The sequence below is a fragment of the Mirounga leonina genome, unplaced genomic scaffold (genome assembly GCF_011800145.1).
Source record: "Mirounga leonina isolate KUSES-001 unplaced genomic scaffold, KU_Mleo_1.0 Mir_125, whole genome shotgun sequence".
Taxonomy (NCBI): Eukaryota; Metazoa; Chordata; class Mammalia; order Carnivora; family Phocidae; genus Mirounga; species Mirounga leonina.
This window is the reverse complement of record NW_023270305.1, coordinates 73,272,024-73,286,186: the sequence shown is the minus strand read 5'-3', so window position 1 is coordinate 73,286,186 and position 14,163 is coordinate 73,272,024. Positions and strand designations below refer to the sequence as shown.

Sequence of the window (14,163 nt, the reverse complement as noted above, 5' to 3'; positions counted from 1 at the left end):
GTTACCCCTGAAAGCTCCCCTATGCCCACCAATACTAGTTATGTCTTGCTAAATAACCCATTATCCCCCAAAACTTAGCAATGTAAAACAACAAGCTTTCTGTTTTATTATCTCACGTGGTTTCTGAGGGTCAGGAGTCTGGGAGTGGCTTAACTGGGTGGTTCTGGCTCAGCATCTATCCTAAGGCTTCAGTCAAGCCGGGGGCCAGGACCACAGTCTCTGGGGACTTGACTGGACCTGGAGGATGCACTTCTAAACTCACTCAGTTGTTGGCAAGAGGTTTGGGTCCTTACCATGTTGGCCTCTCCATAGGGATGTTCGTGACATGATCCAGAGTACTGGAGAGAATGAGAGAGAAGGAGGAAGATTGAGAGAGAGAGAGAGAATAGGAATATAAGGCTGAAGCTATGATGTCTGTAACCTAATCTCAGAAGAAGCATACCATGCCTTCACTTTTGCTTTATTCTATTACAGGCCAAGCCTGGTACCATGTGAGAGGGAATTATACAACATTGTGAATATTGGGGAGAAATCATCAAGGGCCATCTTGGAGGTTGGCTACCATATCACCTCAGGCAATTTCCACCACTCCCACCTCCTCACCCTCTGATGGAAATCACTGTTCAGATTTCTGTCACCATAGATTCCACTTGCCTACTCTAGAACTTCATATAAGTAAAAACAAATATTCCGTACTCTTTTGTGCATGCCTTCTTTAACTTAGCATAAGGGTTCTGAGGTTCATCCATATTGCTATGGGTTTCAAGTAGTTCATGCTTATTTGCTGCTGAATAATAGTTCATTTTATGGATTTATATCAATTTGTTCTCATGTTGACAGACTTTGAATTATTTCTAATTCAGGGATACTGTGAAAAAAAGGCAGCTAAAAATATTCTTGTACAAGTCTATTTGTGAATATTTGTTCTCTTTTCTCTTGAACATATACCTAGAAATGGAACTGTGGGGTCATAAGGAACATACATCTATTTTGGATATATATATTTATTTTTCTGGATAAAAGAACTTTTTCAAATGTAAATTTTTGTGAATATTTTTCCTGTTCTGTACCTTGCCTATTCATTTTCTTAACACTGTCTTCCAGTATGAGCAGAAGTATATAGGTATGTATTTATTATTTGCTGGATCCAAATGGTTCTCTAAGAGTGGCCACAACTAAGCTGGATCTGTCCATGATTCCAGGTCTATGAACTGGATTCTGAAAGGGTACAGAGGAGGCCAAGTTGGCTGCCCCAATAAGGGATAAAGGTATTTTGCCAGCACGTTCCTGATCCCAGGCTCATTTGGCTAGGGTTTTACCATTCCTGGGAAAAGACCCAGAGATCCAAATACCTCCTGGAGACTCCGCAGGCAGGTAAAAGCTGTCAACACACCCCACCCATTCCCCTGTCAGGTGCTCCCCGGCTCATCCCACATTTGGGCCCTTAGCTTGGATGTGGGATACACCTGGACAAGGTTGACAGAGACGTTGCCGTACTCAGGGCATCCCAATGTGACATGAAAACAGGCACCGGGTTTAGAAGTGTGCCACATCCTCTTCCCTGTCTACTTAACTTGAACCTATACTTTAAGTTTGTTTTTACTGGGTTGGCGGTAAAATCAAATTCAATGAGTCCTCATTTTTTTTTTAATTTTATGGCTTTATTAAAATGTTCATCACAGAATTCTTTACAAAACCACCAGGTCCCCAAAAAGTCATTCAACAAATATCAAGACCTTCTACATACAGGATTTGGATCAAGAAAGGCAGATAATCCATGCTCCTGTTTCTTAATACGACTCCAAAGTATTTAAAATTCTGAAAGCTTCATTCACTTGTGAGTTCAGTAGTGCGGAAATTCTGATTTAGTATTGTGCCTGTAGTTCTGTCTCTTTGTTCACATGAACAAAAGCCTATCGTTCTCACTCTCTCTTAGGTACACACGGCTCACAGCGTTTAGATATATATTTATATCAAACAGTTCTGAGTTGCAAATAGATAAATATCTTAAGGAAACCAACCAGCATAGTAGTCAAAATTACAATACACGTAATCCATTAATTTTAAAGTGTAGACAAAGTTTGGGATCTTCCTCATGAAAGAAACGTATGCACTGTGCCCTTGACTGCGCCCCTGCAGATAGGACATCTTCGTAGAGACGGGGCGCAGTCTCTGCACACGACCAGGTGGCCACAAGGAATGAACACTATGGAACCTTCTTTGTCCATGCACACTTTACACGTCCTCTCTTCCTGCAGCCTCCTCAACTGCTCTTCCACTGGTAAATCTGAGACATTTTCCGGGGGGATATACTTTATGTCCTGTTGCACAAAGAAACGCTCGTATAACACGGGGTCCGTTTCTTGTAGAGAGTTTTTAAATATGGTGACCGCAAAGCTTCCCTTTACTAACACAGTATCAATCAGCTCTCTTGCTTGCAGAGACGTCCGTGCCTTCTGCTTAATCACACTGTGTTCTTGCTCACTAATCACTCCGGCAGTTAGCAGACTATCCAGGATTGGGAGCACTTAAGTCAAATGCTGGAAAAGCACCATTCTGTTCTTCTGGATCAATGATACGTCGTCTGATTCTCTGTTCTCAGCTGCTCTTTCTTTCTCCTCTTCCTTTATTTCGTCTTCCACGTGAAGTAAAATCAGACACAATATTGTTAACGGTTCTGTAATTCTCCCCAGTGGTCAGGATCTTACTCTGCACCGTCTGCCTCACCAGGCTTCTACTGAAGCCCATCTCCAAGGCGGCCTTCACCACGGGGGTGTTCATCATGACTGCGTCTTCTGAACGGTTTTCTTCAGGTGGACAATTGGTGATTCAACATTTTCATTTTCATCTTCTGTGTTGTCTGAAGTAGATAACAGCTGTTCAAGTAGATGAGGGTAACTGGCTTGAATCTGACTGATGAACTCTTGTCCTTTGATGCCTATCAAGTACTCACACCTTGGAATTTTTGATATTTGAACCTGTTTCCCGGCTTGAATCTTCTTATGGAAAGTTTTATTTTTCCCCTGTTGTTCTATTTGTCAATTATTAGACCAGTAACTTTCTATTTAATATATGTGTGTATTTGATAGGGAAAGATAAATTTTAGAGTCAAGTTTCTAGGTTTCATTTTGTAAAGTCTTCAGAATTTTGATTTGGTTTATGGATTGATTTAGTGATAATGGCTGTCTTTACAATGATGAGGGTCCTTTTCCAGATGCTTGGTATGCCATTCCATGTATTTAAGTCCTCTTCTGTGCTTTTTAGAAAAGTATTGCATGGAGCACTGGGTGTTATATGCAAAAAATGAATCTTGGAACACAACATCAAAAACTAATGATGTACTGTATGGTGACTAACAATAAAAAAGAAAAAAACCTAAAATTATAAAAAAAGTTTTACAGATTTAGAGATTTTAATCACAGAAGTCTTTCAGATCTCTTGCTCAAACATTTGTTATTTATTTATTTGATATTTATATTCCATTGTTATCAACATCTTTTTTGTTTACCCCCAAAGTCATTGTTTTTTTTTAAATGTGTTAAATTATGACTCAATACAGTTGTTGAAAATCATTCAAAATTGTACAATGAGTTGGAAGAAAGAAATGAAAGGACAGTACAAAAGATAGAAATGGAAGGTACCTTTTAAAATGTTTACAGTGAGTATGTGTAACCCATTTCAAAATTAAATTCCACAAAATTCACTTATTTTAAGTGTACAATCAAATGATTTTTCGTGAAGTTAGCAAGTTGTGCAACCACCATCATAATCCAGTTTTAGGACATCCCCACCACTGCAACAAGACAGTTGAAGGCCCACTTAGAGTGAACCACTCTTCCCATTCTTGGTGCCAGGCAAACACATCTGCATTCTGTCTCTGTAGATTGGCCTGCTGTAGACATTTCATGCAAGGGGAAACACACTCTGTGGTCTTTGTGTCTGACTTCCTCCACTTAGTAGGATGTTTGGGAGGCCCTCCCATGTTTACTGTGTATCAGAACTTCACTTGTTCTTACTGCTGAGTAGTATTCCATCATAGGGACAGACCACATTTTGTTTGCCATTCACCAGGTGATGGGCCACTGGGTTGTTTCCATTTTGAGTTATTATAAATAATGATGCTGTGTAAATATTCATGGGCAGAAGTTTTTCATTTTGATGAAGTTGAATACATATTTTTTCTTTCTAAGTTAAGGCTTTTAGCGTCCTTTTTGAGAGATCTTTTTTTACTCCAAGATTGTGAAGTGAATTTTTTTCTGTTTTCTTACAGGGGTATTGTATTTTTAATTTTTACCTTTAATCTCTAATCCATTTTAAATTAAGATTTTTATGTAATGTAAATATGAATCTAGGTAGATTTCTTTTTTTTTTTTTAAAGATTTTATTTATTTATTTGAGACAGAGAGAATAAGAGAGAGAGAGAGCACATGAGGGGGGAGGGTCAGAGGGAGAAGCAGGCTCCCTGCCGAGCAGGGAGCCCGATGTGATACTCGATCCAGGGACTCCAGGATCATGACCTGAGCCGAAGGCAGTCGCCCAACCAACTGAGCCACCCAGGCGCCCCTAGGTAGATTTCTTATAGAGATATGTAGCTCTTATATTCCTATTTCTTAAAACAATCTTTTTCTCAATAAAGTAATTTAAGGTCTTAGTCAAAACTATATACTTGTAGGCCTATTTCTGGACTCTCTATTTCATCATTCATTTGTTTGTCTATCTTTATGCTGGTATTACACAGTCTTGATTACCATAGCTTTATAGTGAGTGCTAAAATCAGGTATTATGAGTCTTCCAACTTTTTCTTCTTCAAAATTATTTTGGCTTATTCTAGGTTCCTTATGGTTTTATATAAGTTATAGAATCAGGTTGGCAATTTCTGCAAAAGAAAAAAAAAAATCTTCCAGAATTTTGATTGGAATTACATTGTATCAGTAGATCAGTTTGAAGGGAATTGACATTTTAGAATTATTTAGACTTTCAGCCCATAAACATGTTCTATATCTCTTCATTTATTTATATCTACTTTAATTTCTCTCACCAATGTTTTATAGTTTGAAATGTAGAGGTTTTACACATATTGTTAATCATATTCTTTAAAAAATTTTTATTTTCTAACTACTCGTTGTTGGTATAGAAAAACAAGTATTTCCATATATTGATCTTGCATCTTATGACCTTGTAAATTCACTTATTAGCCCTAGAAGCTTTTATGTTTTAGATTCCTTTGAGTGATTTTTTTCGCATACAGACTTATTTCTTTGGGAAACAGAGATAATTTTATTTTTCCTTTCCAGTATTTATGTCTTTTATCTCTTGTCTTATTATACAGCCTAGGGCCTCTAGTATAATACTGAATAGAAATGGGAAGAGTAGGTATCTTGCTTGTTCTTAAGGAGAAAATATTCAGCTTTTTACCTTGAAGTATAAAGTTCGGGTTTGATTCCAGCTGACCCTTGAACAATGCAGGAGTTAGAGATAATACATTTACAGTACTATACTGTATTTATCACAAAAAAGTTATGTATAAATGGACCCAGGCAGGTCAATCCTATGTTGTTCAATGTTGTTCTTTTCCTGTCTTCCTTAAGATAGATGTTTAGGTCACTGATTTTAATCCTTTCCTCTCTTCTATTATAACTCATGAATATTATAAATCAGAGCTATGTATTTCTCTCTAAGCACTGCTTTAATTTTGTCACACAAATATATACATATAAACACACATACACATGTGCACACATTCTGTTCCCTGTATTGTCTAATTTCTCTTATAACTTTTTCTTTGACCCATTGATTATATAAAAGTGCATTATTTGATATCCAAATAATTTAGGAATTTTTCAGACACCTATTTGTTATTGAATTCCAATTTCATTCTCTCTTGGTCAGATAGTTCACTCTGTATGATTTTAATACTTTTAAAGTGTTGAGACTCGTTTTATGATGCAGAATATAGTTTATCATGGTGAATGGTCCATATGCACTTGAAAAGAATATTCTGTGGTTATTGGGTGAAGTGTTGTAAACATCAGTTAGTTTGGGTCAATCACTTGTGTTTACTGAGTTTTTTATATCATAAAGAGGTTGGGGGTGTTTTGGATCTGTTTTAAGGTTAAGAGTATATTCCTGAAAGAAAATCAAAGCAATTTCCAGCTATGATTGTGGATTTGGTGATTTTTCACTTCAGCTCTGGCAATTTTTATTTACTGTGTTCTGAAACTCTTTTATTGGGTGCATATGCTTTATAATTATTACTTTTTTGATGAATTGCTTTTTTTTAACATTATGAAATGTCTCTTTCTTTGGCAGTACTCCTTGTCCTAAAAATCTACATTGTCTGATATTAATATAGCCACTCCAGCTTTCTGATAGAGTTTACATGGCATACTTCCCACTTTCATTTTACTTGTGTCTTTTTACTGGCTATGTGCCTTGTAAACACCATATGCTTGGGCTTTGCTTTAATAATCCCGACTGATACTTTCTGTTTTTAATTGGGGGATTTAGTCCATTTACTTTCGTTTCTTTTAACTGCTCTAAAATCCTATGATTCTGTAGTATAATTTACTTTATCTTGAGTGGATTGGGATCCTACTCATTGGTAATATTAAGGATATCTTAGACACTCACATGTCTGTGTTGTATTTGCTTCATGCACACAGTGAACTGAATTCCCATTACTTTCCTCCCCTCTCCATAAACCTTTCTTTATCCCGTTACTAGCTTCATATTATTGAATCCACTGTGAATGTTTATTCAGGTCGTACTCAAAGTGATTAACTTTATCAGATAAAGATCTAGAATTTACAACATCCTTTAAATTTGTTTGTTTTTCCAATGTTTCCATAGCCAAATGCTTTGTTTTATACATTCTCATTACTCTGAAACATTATTTCAAAACAGATGTGGTAACTACATGGAATTATAAACGTTCCTAATTTGTTTCAAATATTTGCAGAATTGAATTACAGAAGATTAGTTTTGAATTTGTAAGTTCTATTTGCTGTGGAAGAAATCAAAAGCATTGTTAGCAGAGAGATTTTCTTCTTCAAGAGAGGCACTGTGTAAAATGATAAGTGCCACCATGACTTGACTTACTTAGTAAGTAGCCGAGTATTATCTGAATGACACCAGAAACTTGTATTATTAGTACTGGTATTATTTATTATTTATTACCCAGTCTAACAATTTCTGTCTTTAATTAGCAAAGTAAATATTTTAATGTAAATATTAATATTGGGTTTGTGTCTATCATTGTGCTGTTTGTTTCCTATTTATTATTCTTTATTCATCATTTTCTGGCATCCTTTGGATTAATTATTTTAATATTGCATTTTTTCCCCATTGGCTTATTATCTCAACCTGTTTATTTTTATTATTGCTACAGGTTCCTAGGATTTACAAGATGCATTTTAACTTTTCATAGTCTACCTTCCAGTAGTTCAGACCATGTAAATAAAATGAAAGAACATTAAAGTCATTAAAGCAATATGTTTTATCTCCCCCTTTAGGCTATTGTTGTGATATATATTACTTGTACACGTATTAAGGCCCTACAATACATGGTTAGTTACTTTTTACTTTAAACAGTAAATTATGTCTTTTTTTAAGATTTTATTTATTTATTTGAGAGAGAGTGAAAGAGAGAACACAGAGGGAGAGGGAGAGAGCTGAGCAGAGAGCCCAATGTGGGGCTCGATCCCAGGACCCTGAGATCACACCCCGAGCTGAAGGCAGACGCTTAATCCAGTGAGCCACCCAGGCACCTCTAAACAGTAAATTATGTCTTAAATCCACTATCAAACATATTCCCCACATATTTACCATGTTTTACTCTCTTCGTTCCCTCGTGTAATTTGTTTCCACCTGGGATCACATTCCTTTACCCTGAAGAACTGCCTTTAACCTGCCTTTTCACGAAGGTTTGTTGGTAATACATTTTCTCAGTTTTGCTTTGCATACAAATATTTTTTATTTCACCTTCCTTTTTTATTATTAACATATAATGTATTATTTGTTTCAGAGGTACAGGTCTGTGGTTCATCAGTCTTACACAATTCACAGCACTCACCACAACACATACCTTCCTTTTTAAAAGATATTTTCAATGGATATAAAATTCTGGGTTAAGTGGTTTTTTTTTTCTTTCAGCATTTTACAGATGTTGTTTCATTATTTTTGGCTTGCACTGTTTCTGACAACACAGCAATCATTTTTATCATTCTGCTATAGGTAATATATTTTCCTCCCCTCTGGCTTAAATTTTCTCTGTATCACTGGTTTTCAGCAATTTGATTATGCATGCCATTGCTTTGTATTTATTCTGTCTGTGGTTGGTGAACTTCTTAGAATTCTGGAATTTTTTTTTCATCCCAATTTTGAAATGTTCTCATGATTATTTCATTAAATATTTTTTGTATTTAAATCTCTTTCTTCCTTCTGAGACTTTTGATGTTGTGTTAGACTCTTATTGTCCCACAAGTCCCTGAATCTCTTTTCTTTCTTTTTTTCCACCTTTTCTTCCTTTTTCTATGCTATAGTCTCTGTTCCTATTACCCTGTCTTCAAGTTCCCTGATTTTTTTCTTCTGCATGATTCAATCTACTGTTAAGCCCACTGAAAGACTTTTTCATGGCAGGTATTGGTTTTTCGGGTTTTTTTTTTTTTTTTTTTAGTTATAGGATTTCCATTGGGTTTTTTTTTTTTTTTTAACCTTTTCATTGCCATTTCCTTCTTTAGATGTCCTATTTGGTCCTTACTATGGTCACATTTTTTTAAAGCTTGAAAGTAATTAAAATAGCTATTTTAAAAATCATTGTCTGCTAATTCCAGCATCTCTCTCATATTTGTTTCTATTTCTCTTGGTTTGGGGGTCACATTTTCCTGATTTTCTGAATGTTTTGTGATTTTTTTTATTTTATGTTGGATATTTGGGATGCTATGCTGTTTTGTGTCTGGATTTTGTTATTTTCCTTGAATTGTGACTATTGTTCTAGTAAGAAGTAATTTACTTGTGGATCCACTTGATCCTTTGAAAGCTTATTATAAAGCTTCTTTGGGTGGGTCTAGATTAGCCTTTACCCATGGTGGACTAGATCTACTTACTACTCAGTTTCAGCAAGGTCTCTCCACTTTGGCTTGGCTGATAAAAACTTAAATATCTCCTACCTCTCACAGAGATTTGGATCTCATTTTTAGCTCACAGCTTCAATAGATGTTCTTTGTTCAAACTGTGTGTGTGTGCAGCTTCGTATTTAGCCAAATCCCCAAAAGGACTTCTGGTGCTTCTCTGTATAGTTCCCTTTTCTCTGGTATTCTTTCCCCATCAAGACATCTCCAAAAGACATCTCCAAACTCAGATCACTGTCTTATCAACTAAGGATGACCACAGTAATGCTTGTGCTCCCTGCCCTGCACTACAGTTCAGAAAGTGCCTGCAAGCAAAAATCTCAGGCAATGTGGGAGTTACCTAAATAGCTTTCCTTCTTTCAAGGTATACAGTGCCTGCCGTCCAAAGTCTGGATGAATTTTTAATAAGCATTGTCCATTCCTCTAGTTATTTGTGGTAAGAAGGCTAGTCCAACACCAGATGCTCTGTCATGGTACTGAAAAATCAATTTTGATTACAGCAGTCTCCTGCTCAAAATCTTTTAGTAGATCAACCACTATTTACAGAATAAACTCAAAATTCCTTAGCCTGAAGATCAGATTCAATCTACTTTATTTCCCACTGCTGTTCTTAAAATATTTTCTACCAAGAAAAATCTCATGTGTTCAGCCTAGTTTTTAGAATCAGTCTTTGGTTCAAACCCTGCCTGAGGTTTGGTTCTCTGATCTATAAAATAGGAGTGGTGAAGAATAAATACCATAGTTGATATAAAGCACGTAGCATGGTGTCTGTCTTACAATAGATGCTCAACCATCAGAGGTAGTGATGTACGTATCCTAGTTATGCATCTCTCCCCAAGCAGACTGTAATTTCCTGAAGAACAGACTTATTACTTCATCTCTTTACCCTCCCCATAACCTAAAGCTGTGCCATAAACCATAAGGGTTAAAAATGTTGACCTTGTAATTAAACCCCCAAGGTTTGTTCATTCATCCTCCCAAGTGTATACTCAGTGTTACATGAATTAAAAACCGAAGATCCATGCAAAGCAGCAAGAATACTCCTGGGAGCAGAAACAGACATGGTCTGTTGACATGTTGAGCTGACAGTCTAATGCAGGAAACAGAAACTAATGCGATATTTACCAAAAACAAAAACAAACAACCACAACAAAATATGTAAAATGTATCCATGCTTCTTGCTTGGATATATTTTACATCTCATTGTCATTTACCCGCTCAAAATCATTCAGTGGCTTCCTATTACCTTCCAAATAAAGTGCAAACTCTCTGACAGTGGGAACTGTCATGCCAAGAGGAATGGGGGTCAGTGAAAGCATGCAATGAGGAAATGTGACCTAGAGTTGTGCAGCCAAGGGAGGTCTCCCTGAGGAAGCATGACTGCTGTGTGACCTGCAGCATGAATGGCCCTTTTCAGGGAAGAGGCGGGGGAAGAGTAGAGCAGGCAAAGGAAATGGAGCAGAGCACCATGGCAGGAAGGAGGGTGGGGGACACAGAGAACTGAAATCAGAGGACAAAGGTTGTGTGTGTGCTACAAGATGAGGGTGGAGACGCCTGCTCAATCCTTGAGGTCACATTAGGAATTTCCATCTTTAGAGGCACCTGGGTGACTCAGTTAAGTGGCTGACTCTTGATTCTGGCTCAGGTCACAATCTTGGGGTCCTGGGATTGAGCCCTGTGTCGGGCTTTGCGCTCAGCAGGGAGTCTGCTTGAGGATTCTCTCTCCCTCTCCCACCCCTCCCACTTGTGCACTCAACGTGCTCTCTCTCTTTCTCTAAAATAAATAAATAAATCTTAAAAAAAACAAAAGAATTTCCATCTTTAGCCTAAGAGCAGTGGGACCCGACTGAACAGTTTTAAGTAGGGAGATTACTCTGGCTCTGCAGTGTCAAGAACAAAGTAGCAATGTGCAGACATAGATGGGATATATCAGTGTTTCAGTTGCTATTCCTGCTCAACAAATTACCCCTAAATTTCTCAGCCTTTTTTTTATGGAAGTATAGTTGACACTCACTATTACATAAGTTTCAGTGCACAGCATAGGGATTGGACAAGTCTGTATATTGGGCTACGCTCACCACATCTGACACCATACAATGCTGTTATCATGATGCCATTGACTATATTCCCTTTGCTGTACCTTTCATCTCCTAGAACAATCTTTGATTATGCTGATTGATTTAGTGCTTCTGCAACTTGTACAGTTGGGGTGGAGGTGGGAGATGGAGAGAGCAGAAGGCAGAGGGAGAACAGGCATTACTTGCCACTGTTCCATGATGCTTAGGACCTTTGCTGGGAAGACTAAAAACTGGGAGTGAAGGGTCTGGAATCATCTAAATGACTTGATCGCTCACTTGTCTAGGCTTTGGCTGAGATAGCGCAAAAAATAGAACTGCCAACCAAAATGCCTACATGTGGCCCCCTCCACGTGGCTTGACTTCCTGAGAGCATGGTGATCTGAGCATCTCAGGGCTCCAATATGAGCATTCTAGCAAGCAAGATAAAGCTGCCTGCCTTTAATGACCCAACTCTAAAGTAACACAGGGCTACTTTAATGAGACTTTATTGGTCAGGGCAGTCCCAAGTGCAGCCAATTTCAAGGGCACAGAACATAAAACTTCATTTGTCAATGTGAGATACATCAAAGAACTTCAGAGCAATGTTTAAAATAGCAAAATTAGTAATAAAGTCATCTCAATAGAGATAGTGATAGAGGAGGGTAGCTTAAACCAATGTGGTGGTAGCAGAGGGGGAGAAAAGTACTGAAGAAGTTACATTAGCAGGACTTGGTGATAGAATGGATATGAGGAGAAAGCAGAGGCTTCCAGATTGCATAGCAGAACGGACAGTGCTCCCACTCCTAAGCTGTGGAACAGAGGTAGAAGACTGGAGCATGCACAGTCTGGCTTGAGAGGAAGATAACTTGAATTTGGTTTTGGAAATGCTGAGTTGAGAGGGACTTTTGAGACGTTCAAATGAAAGTCAAGTAACCAGCTAAGTGTATGGACTCAACAGAGATACTGGGACTGACTATGGGGAGTTGTTACTATTTCATTGGTCATTGAAATCACAGATGCAGGTGGGATCAGAGAGGGAATATAAAGTGAGAAGTGAAGAGGGACAAGCATAAATCTTCGAGCAACTTTGACAACAGCCAGGGAGAGGAGACAGAAGAGCAGTTTTGGAGTTAATAGAAAACAAAGAGTAGCTTGCACATCAAAATCCCAGAAAAGAGAGGAATTAAGCAAAGGAAAGTGGTCAACATTGTCAAATGCTGATGAGAGGCTAGATGAGAAGAGGTCTGAGGATCTAGTGCAGGGAGGTGATTATTATTGATCGTGAGATTTGTTCCATCGCAGAAAATGGGAAGAAGCTTGTCTGAAATGGAGGTGGAAAGAGACCCAAGAGTTTCATTCTACAATCACCGATGACCTCAGTGTGGTCAAATCCAGTAAATGATTTTGCCACTGTTGGCACTTTTAATCACTCTGCCTCTATAATCGCTGAAGGCACCTCTTTGGTTACATTTTTTATTTCTCAGCAAACGTATACTCCTCAGAAAACCCTCTACTGTGTTTCATTTAGCTGTCTTCCTCTACCCGCCACTTACCTGCGGGCATCCTCCTGACTCAGTCCCGGCCCCATATCCACTTTCCCCGCGTCGGCTCTCTCCCTCACAGCCTCACTTACCTCGAGGTTGCACACCTGCCTGCAAGATGGCAGCCTAGACGCACATCTCTATCCCAGGTGTTTCTTCCTATGCCCAAGCTTTTCTTTCTGGCTGTTTCCAAGGCAAAATGCAGAGGAGTCTGTTGCTGAAGCAAACAATGTCCCATACCTGAAGTTAAAGTAGTCTTATATACTTTTCTTGCCAAAGGCTCTTCTCTGTTTCTAGTTCCCTACATCGCAAATTCTGACATCAGCTTCTGCTTTTTGCTACTTCCTGGCTTCCTGCACTCATCTCTGCCTTTTTGCCTCTCATGAGCACACACAGTCAGGGTAGTCTCCTGCATTGGCTTCGCTTCCCATGAATCGCCATCTTCACAGCAGTAAGCCAGATCCAGGGTTACACGTGTGTGGCTCTAGGACGCACACATCAGGCTCCCTGATAAGAGTGGCTCAAAGTCATCTTCTTGAGGTGTCACTCTCCTGTGATGCGATTGGCTCATTAAAATAGAAAGGGGAAGACTATGGAAAACTACGAATGACTGAAAGATTCCAACTTGTCCACTCTGATCCTTTGGCATGGTTCCCTGGAGTGTTATGTTAAAAAAAAATTCTGAATCTCCATCCAGATTCTTGCAGGAATTCTGAGGTTGATTGGTGCTATTTGCTATTTTGTTATTTGTCTTGCTCTTTGTTACAGGGTAGAATTAATGGCCCCAATTGCAGGTCAAACGCAATCCTCGGTAAGAACATTGGATGAAACAGAAGTAGGCCTATATTTTAATCTCAGTAAAAGTATTAGGATATTCCATAACAATTCCAAAAATTCTATGACATGTGACTTACTAATAATGTTTGTTAGAAGCTGATATGGTTCAACTTTTGTTCTTTTGCTTCTTTTATGTTATTAGTTTGTCTCCTTTATGCAGGTACAGTTATCTCTTAGAGACCTGTTTGTTACAAAGAGCTCTTAAAAGGAATGCCTGACCCAGAACATTTTAAACTATGGATCAATTAAGACCCACCAACACCTCCTCAGGTCGTGACAAGTTGCCCTAGCATTTTGCCTTTGCGTTAAACAATATGGAGATGTAGAATCTGTCAAAAGAAGTGGGCCACTTTGAGAAAACACACCCTTGGGGATCCAGCAACTCTCTTTATAGCTCCTAACACTTTCAGCAGGTGATCATGTTCACGTGCAAAACGGGCAAGACCAGGATGTGGGTACCACCATCAGACAATTCTGAGACAGTTGCTTATGGCGATTGTCGTATTTGTAATATCACTGTGAATGCAACATGGATGCTACAGCATGGTGACATTACAGACCTAGATTTGGTTATAAAAACATTCCACATAGGGCGCCTGG

The 14,163-nt window shown here is 38.3% G+C and overlaps 1 pseudogene; it reads right to left on the bottom strand.

Annotated features, from left to right (window-relative positions):
* Nucleotides 1-1,840: 1,840 nt before the first annotated feature.
* On the bottom strand, nucleotides 1,841-12,748 carry LOC118007579 (annotated as a pseudogene).
* Nucleotides 12,749-14,163: the final 1,415 nt, after the last annotated feature.